Here is a 14,453-nt window from a genome sequence, read left to right on the forward strand (position 1 = left end):
TGAACACTATTCAATATACAATTTAGGTAAAAATGGGCACTCTGCACTTGTTTTCAGTGCTGCTGCTATTCATTTGAGACCATGCATTTGACTGAGCTTAGAAATCTGGCAGCCCAAGCAGCAGGCTCTGTTCTGAATGTCTAACAGTCTTTCTGTCGAAACAAAATGTAGGAGAGAAATGGGGAATGGAGGGACTATTTCCAGAGAGCTGCACAGCTGGGCAGCTCTGATGCATACGCCAATAAGGATTAGGCCGTGCAACTTTCTCAGACTATTAGGGAACAGAGCAATGCCAGCCTCTGCCGGAGTACAGTGCAGTTGCATGTAGCAGTGCAATGAGTCAGGCAGCATGCAGGATGCAGCATGAGAACAGCATTTCTTCATTTGAACTGACAGCATTTGATGGAACACATCAGAAGCTATAAGGGCCAGGAAGCATTTCTTTTCAGCCAGGCTGCTGATGTCAACTTGGATAGCAGATACTCCAGCTAGATTACAGAAGCAGGGTAGAAAAGGTCTTTCTTTCTCACAATATCCACTGGTTAATTTTACTTATTTTCCCCTGGCCTTCTCCGCTTTCTCTTCTCTTATGCTGAGACCTTTGATATTTTCATATGGAAAAATTGAAAGCCTGTATAACCCTTGTTCTGTATCACTTTTCTTATGAACAGAGAGGTAGGATTGGTAGGAAAATAGAGGTTAAATACCCATACTTTCTTGCTTTCTACTTATTTGAAAAAGCAGTGTACATATGCACATGTGCACAAGTTGAAATTCAAAACTGGATGTCCAGCCTTGAAGATTCATACCATACTTTAACTGTGTCTCGTGCAGTCAGATTACATACAGTGATCTGATGCATGAAATGGCAAACAGAAGCATTCCGTGGAGACTGTGAGTTGGCAGTGGCAACCCTATCAAAACACTGGCAGGAATGCTTGGTTTGTAAGCCTCACATAAAGCCAGGGTCTCCCTGGGCTCTAAATCTGACCTGCATGAAGAAAAGAATTGCAACACTAACTGGGGTAACTGGAAAAATCTTACATGCCAGCCTGCCTCTCTTTTGGACCCCTGCTGCCCTAACTCAAGGAATTTTGCTCTGAGCTTGCCAATTCATACATATTCATAGTGCTTATTGAGTGAGACAACAGATTGGCTATTTAATCTCCTGCTTGCTGTTGTTGCTACAGTTTGTTAAGCAAAAAATTTGGTTTTTACTTTCCTTTTACAGAAGACTCTTTTAAGTGCATGCTCAAATTGTCATAGGTCTCGTGACGTGACAAATTTCATACATCAGTACTATTACAGTACAGCTTGGAGAAAAGCTGTGGGTTAGGGTCCATAGCAGTAGGCTTTGTATGTAGGTATTGTCCATTCCTCTGTACTTTTTGCCACTTGCAGGTTTCTCCAGGAAGACCCAACACAAAATGACAAGAAAGTAAGACTATAAATGTACTTGTCTTAAAGGCCCAGACTGCTACCAACAGAGGCAGACCCAGAGTCCAGCTGCTAGTCCCGGGCCTCAGCTCACTGGACTGTGGGGCCACTGTATACCAACACATCACAACTGTCCATCTCACAGGTCTGTCTGTGCTTGTTGGTTTGAATTAGCTGCAAGTTATAGCCTAAGAGATGGATAGGGGGAATGTTTAGTAATGGTGATGGTGTGACCCAGCAGCAGAGGGAAATTCCCTCTGTCCTCCCCCATCATTGGGAACTTCAACAAAGAGTGGGGACTGACCTTTCAATTGTCCCATCCTAGCAAAAATGCAAACAAATAAACAAAAACCACACACACACACAAAAACACAAAACAAAACCAACCAACCAAACAGAAACCTTGCTGACAGTTTCAGTCTATGATTTGCTTGTGAATAAATAAATGGGCTGGTGAAAATTTGCTGTCTACCAATTAGAGTTCTGTTCCTTTTCTCTGTAGCTTGGATGGCTGTAGCTTCTTTAATCTGGGAAGGCTGTAGAAAAGGAAGAAGAGACAGTTCCTTTGTTTATGCACTGTTTGCGTCAGCATGCAGCTATTGGTATGAAAAACAGCCATTCCCTGAGCATCCTGCCTATAGAGTGAGTGCTTAGAAAGTGCAACTATGAGGTACAAGCTCTGGCAGGGAGGGGTAGTGAGCAGTGGTTTCTAATATACACTGATATTTTTTTGAACACTTAGGAAAGAGTTAAACAGCAGTCTCCTGATTCACTTTTCACATCCCAAGGCTGTGTCTTACAATAAGAAAGGATTTCCTGATCCCTTGGAAGGAAACAAGTTTAAAACTATGGTGGCTGGGGATGGCCACAAGCTGGCAGCCCATATTCAGCAGGACTGGTGAGCTTGTGCGCAACATGGCCAGCATCAGAAGGACAAAGAGAGATAATGAACATTGGAACTAACCCAGAGAATGAAGGGAACCAAGCAGCATTTGATGAGAGCTGAAAGGAAAACCCGGATGGTGTTTCTGAGTAGTGCAGTCCCCTCCACTTCTTCAAAGGATGCCAGGGTAGGGGGAGAGGTGAGGACAGAAGAAGTAGATTGCACTTCAGTGCATCCCTGCTCAGTCATGGGTTAACCTGCTCCTGGCCAGCTGCAGGAGGATGAGGGATATTGACAAACCTCTCTTTTCCCCTTGGGAAGCGTTTTGCAGAGAGCTGTGAAATGGATGGAAAGAGTTAATGGCTGTGAATTCAGACTGCCTCCTCCCCACTCTTTTCTCTTCCACTCCAGTGTTGTTACTTCACTGCAGTACTCCATCTGAGCTGTCGATGGAGCAGCTTCCTTGTTACATGTATCCAGACACGCAAACAGTGGCTTCTCAAAAACTCAGACAAAACACTTTGGAAAAAAGCAAATTCTAAAAAAGGCCTATTTTACATGCATGCTCAAGAGTCTGTCTTAGTGCTTCTATTTAGTGATCACAGTTCTTTTTGCTTGACCTTATTGAGGACGGAACTCCAAAGCTATAATCAGACCCCTCCGCCTTCTAGATTTCATCCCTCTTTTCTCTATATGCCCCCCACAAGAGAAGTGGTTGTAAAGAAAACAAAAATAAGGATGGGACAAAAGTTTTAATAGTGCCAGTGAATTCAGTGACCACTGAATGCCATCTTGACCAAGGAGGAACAAAGGAGTAAGCGGATGTCCCTGTCCAGCTTCTGCAAAAAACAAATTCAAAGAGATTCAGTTCCAGCTTTCAGCAAACCCAATCCTTCCACGAAGACTTCAGGTACAAATGATTTTGGAAATGTGAGTCTTTCACATACTTGCTGCAGCATTTTTGTGTTTTCATTTTTGGGATGAGTGTGGTCTAGGAGTTACGTTTAAGATGCCTAACTTCTTCTTAGGGCAGCCTTCTCTTCATTTGCTAAAAAAACAACTCAGGCTTCTTGAGATGAAGTATGCTTAGATTCAAACTAACTCCTTTGTCCATTTACAGCCAATGCAGCTGAATTAGAGAGCTCCTTTAACTGGGAAAATGTAGGTAGTTGTGACATCCCTAACACTCATGAAAGGGAAGGAGGGGAGAAGAAAAACAAAGAAAGCAGAGCAGTGGAGAGGAAAAAGGAAAAAATAATAAGTATCAGTACATTAGAGGTTTGGCAAGGAAATATTCATGGAATTAAAGGGATGTTTTTTGCCATTCCTGCAAAAACCTTTCCCAGTTTGGCTGAATTATAAGGCTATGAAAGCTACTATTGCTGCACACACAGTAGAATTTCTTAGCGGTTCTTCTCTATTGCTGTGTAAATACTCTGCTCTCAGCAAATGATGCTCCTATATCCCACTGAGCCCTGAACATCTTCCTGCAGGCAGAATCTGAAAATACAGTTGTCCAGATTTGAACAGCACAAATTTGGTGTTCGAGCTCTGGCATGAGCATTTCTGGAAAAGGAGTGATATTTCCTACCTGTGTTTTGTCTTCCTTTTCTTATTTCTTCTTCGGTACCCAGGATTCCAGGTTGCAGCAGAATTCATACATCATGACCTAAACAAATGGCTGAGCACCAGGTGAGAAGGTGTGGCTAACCAAGGGATCTAGATCCACACCTTCTCGCCCTCGTTTAAGGGTTAGCAGCTGAGGGAGCAGCATCTGTCTGGGCAGGGATTGTGTTTCTTTCCACTATCTATTGCTCACTGGAAGGGGGTGAGCTAATGTTTGTTTTTTTTTTTCCTTTGTTGTATTCTATTACTCTGTAGCGCTTATATCCTAGTAGGAGGCACTGTCATTGCCTTCCTCTGCTGTACACAGGTCCAGGGTGATGTGTTAGGAAGATCTTTCATGTGTTGTGACTTGATGGTAATGTAGTTGCCAGGTGACAGGGACGGCAGTGGAAAGCTATGTGTAAGGCTGTAGGAAGATCTGTAGAGTTTTTCTGTCATCACTTAGACTGTATCAGTGAGCATTTTAGCCATGGACTCTATGCACTGTCATTTCTCTCCTACATATGGCAACCGCTCCCTTTTACCGCTTTGCCAGCCTGTGTGCATGGAAAAATCTGCTGGAGTTGCTCATGGAGAGCTTCAGGAGGAGCTACAGTAGGTGTCAATGTTCTTGGCCTCTTGCAAGTGGGCATGGAGATAGGTCAGAAGGTTTTGTAAAACAAATTGGATCTTAATGAAGGTTTACAGTTTTCATTCTCTTCAGTGGATTTCTTCCATCAAATGATTTTGTTTTCATCAGCAGCTATATGTGTGACTATAGGTATGTTGTTTCTCAGCTCCTTTACCTTTTTCAGAGACTCCTCCCAAAAAAGTGGATCTCTTCTTTATCAGAGGGAGAGCTTTCTCGAGAGCCATAATGGGTTCCAGTAAAAACTAAGTACCCCTGGAGACCTCTCCACTTCCAACAGTGGAAGAAGACGGTCATTGCTTCTTTCCCCCGACACAACGAGCAGCACATGCAGGAAGAAAACAAGGGTGCTTCCTCCCTTAATAAAATCATGATATAAACCTTTGCAACCAATATTAAAGCACCTACCTGATAGAATAAACTTTACTGCACATGCTACTTGACCAAAAAAAGGGAAAAGGGTAGCATATGCTGGGCATTAATAATTTCACTTAGTGCGGGGCTGGAGATGCTCAGATATATCAGTAACTAAGCAAAACTAGGGACTTAAATAGATTTACATTACGTATAATATGTCAAACATGTTGTATGGAAACTGTTAAGTCGTGGCCTGAACCAGTGATTGAGTACCTGGTGAAGGGGTTTGGCCAGCCTTGGGGGAAAGGAATTCACCTGTGTGACCAGAAGAGGTAGACACAGGGTCCACCTCTCCCTAACCTTATTTAAGGGCTGGCAGCAGAAGGGAAAGAATCTCTTTTTGGAGGTCGCCTCCTTTGGGAGTTTCCAGTGAACCCTTATACTCAGAAAGGGGTAAGCTATTCCTTCCTTATTACTGAATTGTGATCAGTACTATTTTTGGTGACCTGAAAACTGGTCGATGGCAGCTATAGGCCTTTGCCTTGTACTGTACATGTGTCATAAGATTTGGTATTCTGTGTGTATTAGCAAGCACTATCCCAACACAGATACTAAAGAACTGAAAGCAATATATTTTCCTAAGCAACAGAGACATACAGAAAATGTCAGTGAAATCCTGTGCTTGGTGTCTACTCTGTCATTATAAGGTGTCCATGAACACTCTTTCTAGAACTAGGGAAGGGAGGAAAGCATCTTAGACCCCATAGTCCATCCAGTAACCAACGTCCTACCAGTTTCTTTGATTATAAATCATATTTCCTCCTACTTCCTGTCATTAGTGCTCAAGGAAAACACATGAGCCAGAAGCATCCTCTGAATTCCACAGTCGGTGAGCATGAATTTTGTGTTATTTCCTGTAATAATACAGCACTTAATAAGGAGAGGGTTAATTATGAGTTTTCTTCATTTTTCTGATGGACTGCTGCTAGTCCTGCAGACAGTAGCTTTATTGGACCTGTAATGCTCTTCAAGTGGATCAGTTCTTGAGTAGCAGAGAAATAACTTGTGGGATAGCTGCTTAGGCTCCTTCTCTTCAAGAATGTCCTCCTTTCTATTTTGTGTGCCTACCTGTTTCCTGGTCCATTAGTTTTCACTTCATGTAGCAGTGTCCTGGAGCAGAGTGGTTCTGTAATATATCAGAGCTTCAGGAGCTGGTACCTCACCTCCTTCTAAATTATTAGCTTGATAAGGCAACAGCCTCTTCTTTGACTTCATCCATCACAGTGAATTGTCTGTCCATCTTGCAACACTTGTTTGTTTGTTTTTCAGGCCTTTAGTTCTGTGAGTTTGCTTGATAATGCAATCACCCTCTGCGCTGCTAATGGTTTGCTTTTTCTTTTCTTTGGTATTCAGGTCTTGCTCTGTGGTGAAACCCCAGCTGTGTCTTTCTCAAAAGTATTTCCCCTCAACACTGCATGATTCTGCTTTTCTCTCTGCATTCCTGAGCAACAACCCCCACAATCATGCTGCCTTCCACCACTTTATTGTAAGTTCTTAGGCTTCCGAGAGATCACTGTGATTGTTCCCATGGGGTTAATGGAGAAAGGCAGAATCAGCAATGTAAAATCAGAAGGGATCATTGTTGTTTCCTAACCTCATCCTCCTCATTTGACAAAGGGCACAAAACTTGTTCTTTAAGCCTAGAGTTGTGTTTTCTGACTTGTGGTTTAACTGGAGAATTGCTTGGATACCAATTTCCACATACCAAGAGAGTACATCAGAACAAGTTCTGGATCAGACCAGCAGTTTGTTTAGCCTGGAACTCTAGTTTTCTAAGTGCTAAAATAATTAATGCTTTAACGACAGACAAAAACTATAAATGACTTAACATTTTGATAGCAAAATTGAAGGTAGGATATTGACCCTAATACATTTGGGTGCCGACATTAGCTGTTTCCTGACAATGGTACAACATAAAGTAAGATGCCAGTACAGAAATTTGGATGTTATAAATGTCCATTGTGCCAGTGCACGTATTTTTTTTAACTGTGTCATGTGTAGACACATCCACTACATCTGGTCTAAGCAGTAACCCTTCACTCTCTTCAAAGGTGCAAGGAGAACTTTTCTGTTCTTCTATGTGGAACTCCACAGGCTCCACGATGGCAGTGCTGACTGCACTATGCTCATCACATAACAGTTTCTCCTCACTGTTGTGCTCACCTTGTGCTGTTGATGAGGTCTGAGGTCTTGTTTTAAGGTTCTAACTGGAGAAGCATTATTCTTTCAAGAATCTCAGGGTGTGCTCTGAATGTTAGCAATTTCAACCACTGTTCAGGCTTTCTAATATCATACAACTTGATTGCAAAGTCTAATTCTGAGATGTGTGCAAGGTCAAATACTTCTTGCATACAAGCATATATATGATGTGAATGATCTTTGGCCTGTTTGCAAGTCAAATAACTGAATGAAATTTGGCCCAGAGTCATAAACCATCCTTTTGCTTGCCATACTTTGGATCAGAAATGCAATCACACTGCTGTGCTTCTCAAAGATTCCTAGAGGGAGCAAACCCTGCCCAGAGGATCCTAATTCTGAGCTGCGCAGCCATAGAGATACTGACTGTCAGAGAGGATGGTGAAGTTACTAGAACCTTGCAGAAAGCGTCTTGTCTTTTGTCTGCATAATTCAATATCATAATTTTCAGTTAAAGAATCAATTTAATCTGGAAAACCTTTGCAGGAAAATGGTCTCTTTAATGAGAAAACCAAGGCTTTTCATAACATCACTTAAATTCTTATGACTAGCAAAAAATGTGTCTGTTTAACACTATTTAACTTTGCCCTGTGAAAACAAGCCATGCTGGCCCCTTTCTCTTTCCAAGGACCTTAGTTCAGCATGATCCAAAGCTTTAGCTTCCTTTATGGAAGAGAAATAAAGCAAACATTTTCCTTTCAAAAGGAAAAGAACAGTATTTGTTACTTCTCAGTCGTATCATCTTCCAAAGCATTCTGTTTCTGAGGGTCCTCAAACATAAAACACTCAGATTTACAGTATAGTGCCCTAGTGACATAAGACTTATTAAGAAGACAGTGATACTGTATTAAGAAGTTATTAATAATGCAAATTCCTCTTACACATCATCACTCATGGGTAGGCTAAGGCTTGTAACTAAGCTCACTTGAAATGGGCTCAAAGCTTGTTGAATTCAGAGTACTTTGGGTTGAGAGGAGAGATATATTCTGTCTTTGGTACACACTGACACACAGTCCATCCCTGCAGCGATAAGAAGTCCTGGAGGACTGAGTGGCCTCTGTGAAGTCATTTGCCTATTGCTGGCTGTACCTACATCACAGCAGATGCTTGTAGCTGCCCTCACTGATAGCAAGTGGAGAGGAGCATGGAACTTCATAACTTGGTAAATGGCTCCTGCCACGTCTGCAGGGCACTGAGAATAGAATTGCAAAATCACAGAAGCAGTGATCCTTGCTGAGCTGACAAGTTACTGGTTTTGTGTGGCTGTCTAAGGCATGCTCGATTTTCCACTTAGCCCCTTACATAGCCTTAAAGTTTAGACTTGAAGCCATGGATTAGATCTGTCCCTCCATATTGCTAACAGAAAGAGGGATGAGTCACAAGTCACTTCCCCTGGCCCAGAAGGCTGCCATAACAGTCTCTCAGGGAGCAGGGGACAACCTGAATCATAACATTTGTTGGCCACAGAATATGGATTTCCACCAGGCAACTGGGAAGCCAAGGTGAAAAAAGAGGGGAGTGTGGTGTTAACAGGAGAAAATTAGGGTGTGCTTTGGGCTCTATTTTACACCAGTAACCTCTGCCTGTAGTGCAAGCCTTATCATTAGTCATGTGCATCTTGTCTCCCCCCCCCCCCCCCCCCCGAAGTTTTGCTGTTGTTGGTATTTGTGTTTGCTGTGGTTAAAGATTTACTTTTTATTTATTTGTTTCTAAAACCGAGTTCTTTCTAGAAGAATTCAGCATCTTTTGTTCTGTGGCGGCCTCACTCCACTTTCGTGATTATCTTGCTGGCTAGGGAAAGGAAACGAGGGCCTAGGTGACATGCATTTGTTTCTGCAGTACCATTCAGTTTCTTAACAACATTCTCAAACTTTAAGACCTGATTCAATTTGCACATGTTATGTAAGGAAAAGGCGTTTGGGACAGTTCCAAATATTAAGACTGTAAATTTTACCATTGAGCACAATTGCATGGAGGAAAGGGAGAGATCAAAGACAGAGAGCCTGCTCTGCTGCATTTGTCAGTGTCTTCATTCAGACAGAATCACAGCAATATGCGGAATTCCTTGCTGTGAGCTATAAACCAAGAGTAGTGTTTGTCTGTATGCCTGGCAGCATATCCCCAGTTTGGAGGAAAGGAAACTGTGGCAGAGGAGTACAGAGCAACTTGTTTTAAGCCGCAAAGCAAGTCAGAGCAAAAGTCCAGCTGCATGCTTTCCCAATGTGGTGCTTTCCTAACATTGGAATGATTAGTAATTCTGCTGACAAAGAACCCTAAAGGAAATCTCTTTGAGGGTGCTAATGGATTACAGTGAGATCTGGTGCTCAGAAACACCTTGATATCAGAGTAGCTCCATCTGAGCCCATCATGAATGTCCTATATGAACTTCTGACTTGCTTGCAGAGGCTTAAAACATCCTTAACCCTAAGTGCAAACAAGGGAGCATAGACCTGCATTCAAAGTTCAGTGGTTTGGCTTCAGTTGCCAAGGAAGAGGGGTTTGAAGTAAAATGTTAGACTAGGAATTGGAGCATCCAGTAACTTCTCCTTTTCTACCAAATGTGCTGCAAAGCATGCTACTTCTGCAGCAAGGCTGACAAAAATCTAAGGACGGTGATGTATTAAGGTGCCGCAGGAAGTATTTGTGAAGTTTGCCCATCTGAGTCTACAAACTTACCTCTATAAAAGTTCTGCAGTGGTTTTAATCATGTACAAATTAGGCTGGAGAGGCAGTTCTTTTAGAGGCAGCTCACATCTTGATTTTTCTCCTGCATTTTAGGAAGGGAAAATGCTCCTTTATCTTATCTCAGAAAGAAGTTATTATTATAAGACAGTCTGAAGATCAAAGTAACTATATAAATGATGAAATATGTTTCAGCATTGCATTTGTGTCTGTGCACACTCTTGCATACGTACCTATGCACTGTTTACATTCACATCTCATTTGCCACAGACTGATCTAGAAGTTCTTTGCAAATTGGAAGTGCTTCATCCCCCTACATGGATATTTACAAATGCCTTTGCACCAGCATTCTTTGCAATCTCAGTGTTTGAAAATGCAGAACCGAAACTGCCAGAGCGGGTGAGCTTGCAGGAAGAAGCAAAAGCCATCATCTGGAGCTGCACCCATCACAGTCCTGAGCCAGCCTCCTACCCTGGGAAGAGTGATGTGGGATCTCCAGGTACACCATGTTGTCCAGCTATGCTCAGCTAAGAGGCTGCCTTCAGTACAGTTTATCTTGGTGATATGAAACCACAGCGTTGAAATAAATTGCAGAGGGAATGGAAACACAAGCTGAGCATGAGAAACAACCAATTGCCACAGTATCCCTCAGTAGTCAAGCTTCTTATAAGCCATCATCTAAGCTGACCCTCTGGAAGTTACAGAATAGTGTATGACAAGATCACTGCCAGCAATACTGTGGCTGCAGGCCAGGAATGAAGGAAGAAAGGCTAGTTCTTCAAGTCTGAGTTTTGCTGACACTGGCATGTATTTTTCCATGCTTAGTGTTTGGATACCAGTCTGCTGAAGAAGAGGCAGAGCTGGTTTGGCAGAACCCTCCTTATGTTAAAACGAAATTCCCAGAGCAGTGAAAATTTCATCCATGTGGAAATCTTTTGATGTTGTGAACTGTATTCAGAATGGCAACAATTCTTCCAGAAACCCTTATCCATGAGCATGTGGATAAAGACTTGAAGCAGAGGGCTGGAAGGCTCTGGATGAGATCTGTGGAAACCCATTTGATACAACAGAAGTAAAGAATAGGACCAAAACTAAACCCTTTTTTCCCTCTCTCTTGCCTGTAATGGGGTCTACAATCTGAGAATGCCTGTGAATCTGTAGTTGTTTTTTTTCCAATAAGATGAATCAGTTGAATCAGCTCAGGTAGTGGTCTGAGGAAGGTAGGATGGAAATCATTTGATAGTAGCAGTTCCTTGCACTGTGAACATGTCAGCTTAGAACTTAGTTATCAGAAATTGTTGAAAGATGAATAAGGTTATATTTGGTCATGCAGTAATCTGGATCTACATGGGGAGAGCAGAATTGAGGTGGCACAAACATTGCAAGCTTTCAAATGATGTTCCATTACTGTGAATCCTGAGCGTCACATTAATTTGGATTACTGTTCTTTAAATAATTCATTCAGAACATAGCTACAAAAGAACTCTCAAAGCCTTTCAGATACATCTTACAGTTGAGATTTTTGGGTCACACTGTGGGTGAATCCAAGCAAAACTTCCAAATTTTTCATGGCTTCCACCTGAAATCACCGTGGGCAAGCCTCTTCCAAAAGCTTCTGGAAGTTAGCAGGTTCCAGAGAAGCTAGTAAAGCTGTGGTTTTGGGCCAAAACCTGAAACTTAATGGAATGCAGATGTTTGATGTAAATGCTCTGCAGAGATGCAGCTGGGGCATGTGAGCAGGCCTGAATTCTAGAAGCATTCAGTGCAGTGTGTCTCGCAGCACACCAAGCTGGAAAAGGTCAAACAAAAGAGCACAGGAACAGTGTATGGTGACAGCCTACATGTAGGGAAGAGAATTCTTAAAAATCTTATGCATGCATTGTTTTCTCTTGTAATGAGGGACTTATCTTAAATCATGTTCTACTCATCAAGAAAACAACGGCACGGAGCGTGAAAGACCTGGAAACAAAGTTAATATTGAAGTTGATGCAGAGTCTATGCAGCCCTGAGAACTAGGGAAAGCACTGAAGGAAAAGCATCAGATGGAAATTAAAAGCTCCTGTTACAGTTAAACTGGAGAAGTAAAGAAGGCTGCAACAGTACAAAACCAGAAGTGTGAGATAAGGACATTGATCTCAGTAAAGGTGGCAGGAGGTGGGGCAGAGCATGTTGTGGAAAGGTTGGAAGTGTCAGAGGATCACATATCCTTGTAAAAATAAAAAATAAAAATAAAAAATAAAAATAAAAAATAAAAAATTCTGTTCGCTATGGAAGGGCTTAAGGTGACTGCACAGAGCAAGGGGAAAATAGTACGAGGATTTGGAAGGGACTGGGAGGGCGTTTCTACCAGTAAGGGATATAAAAAGCCTCCTGACCAGATGGTCACACAGCAGTAACAAAATTCATAAACAGCCTCTCCGGTGAGTCTGGCACTAGAAAAGGCCAGTGTGAATACACTAAGTCAAAAGATCTATTGCAAATACAAGTCCAAGGTAAAGATGCTGAAAGGGTCCCTGAGTGCATGTAGCTGTATCAGTTAGGAAACAGTTAACAGGATGAAAATTGGTGGAAAGCAGAAAAAGGCAATGCCAGTGAGGTAGCAGTCAGCACGAATGATGAAGGAAGTATGTCAAAGTTGTAAAAGACCCAGACTGTTATTCTGAAATGCTGACAAAGTGCAGGAAAATGTGCATACCAAGGAGGAAAGGGATTCCTCATCTGATGAGATTTTTTTAAAGACTGAAACATAATTCAGCAAAATGAAAAGGATTTTCCAGTTAACACTTGCAGACACAGAATCACAGAATGACCTGGGTTGGAGGGGACATCAAGGATCATGAAGTTCCAACCCCCATGCCTGGCAGGGCCACCAAACTTCCACATTTACTAGATCAGGTTGCCCAGGGCCCCATCCAACCTGGCCTTGAACACCTCCAAGGATGGGGCATCCACAACCATCCAAACCCCCCATCACTGGCAGTAGCACAGGCAGTGCTAGATAAATATGTCAAATGGAACAGTTAAAACTATCATCTGTGGAGAACTTTCATTCAGAAAAGCAATGCCAGAGCTGGGATACTGCATGCTTCCATTCAAATGGAAAGGGAAAATGCACAAAGATTAAGATAGAAGTCCCCTAGCATGGAATTAAGCACATAGGTTGCTCAGTCTGATGAAGAAGCTACCTGCTACTGGGCTTCAGAAGGACAGAAGGTGTGCTGCAGCTGCATGGCAGGTTCTGCAAGTTTTAAAAAGGAGGCTAGAAGAAAAGTTGTGCAACGTGGTGAAGAGGAAAGGAACCATTAGATCGGGTACACTCTGTAGGGATCACAGAAAGAACAGACGTAGGACTCCACGAGAACTCAAAAAACAAACAAACAAACCACCCAAAAACCCAACCAACCCTCAAAATAAATGGAAAGGGCTGGCTTTAGTTGTCCATATAAATGAAATCCATTGTGATATGAAATGAGCCAAATGATTAAGTAAATCGAATGCAATGGCAGGATTTTGACAGATCATCTTGAACGCAATGTGCTCCAAGATCCATACTTTGACAGCACTGTCTGGCAGATATTGCATTCTTAAATGGCCTTTTTGAGTATATTCAGTGCAGTTCTTCTGGCAACAGAATAACGAGCCCAGGTGCCATGTCTAGAAGAGAAGAAATCCAACACTGGTAGCTTAACAAACTACTTAACAGGGGCCTGTGATGTCAAAGAGAAGTAGAGGGATGGGACTGGAAATTGTGAGAGCTTAATAAACTTGAACCAAACAAGGCTGAAAATCAATTCCAAAGAGGAAAATCACTTATCTAGGATTATGAGACTGCTCTTGAAAGAAAAATGCTATAGAACATGAAGACTTGGGCCATAATGAACGTACAATCTGGAAAAAATCTTAAACTGTTAGTCATGGAACAGACTGCATATCGACATAAGGAGCGTATGCTGCCATGTATATTTATCATTACTAGGCTGGACCTGTGTTGCAACGCAGGGCTTGCAAAGCATTTACTGGTTTTGAATGAACTGCTCTATCTCTGTTCATACCTCTCCAAGTCCTCTTCTATGTTCTGCAGCCCACTGTTCTGCTTTGCTCTTTCCTAGTTTCTGTTTTGAAAACCCAGAGAAGTTATGAGGTCGCATGCTTCCATATGTCAGAATTTGTGTCTCTTTTCGATTTGTTTGCTCCTCTTGTCTCAGCTATTGTAGCATTATGTGCATGCAAGACTGACAACCTGTTCCCTGGGCTTATCTGAAAAAATTTGTAAGATAAGCAGATTGGTAAAATTGGCTGAAAATCCCTGGGTGATGGACCATAACATGCTTGCCATTATCTTCAAGCAACCTGAAGTATTTTATCTTTGCAGTTTGATATCTTTACAGGCTTTCAAGTGAAAGAGGAAACTTGAAATGGGATCTAAAAAAATGGTATATTTTGATAGAGAACGGCATTTCTTAATCTTGGGTCTATGAGACATCAGGAAGTGGGCTGCAATGTATTTTCTATTTATTTTCTTTGAAACCTACGTGTACATATTCCCACACATTCAAATTGGGGAAATTACCTAAAATTTAATAG

This window comes from Excalfactoria chinensis, chromosome 5 (genome assembly GCF_039878825.1).
Source record: "Excalfactoria chinensis isolate bCotChi1 chromosome 5, bCotChi1.hap2, whole genome shotgun sequence".
Lineage (NCBI taxonomy): Eukaryota > Metazoa > Chordata > Aves > Galliformes > Phasianidae > Excalfactoria > Excalfactoria chinensis.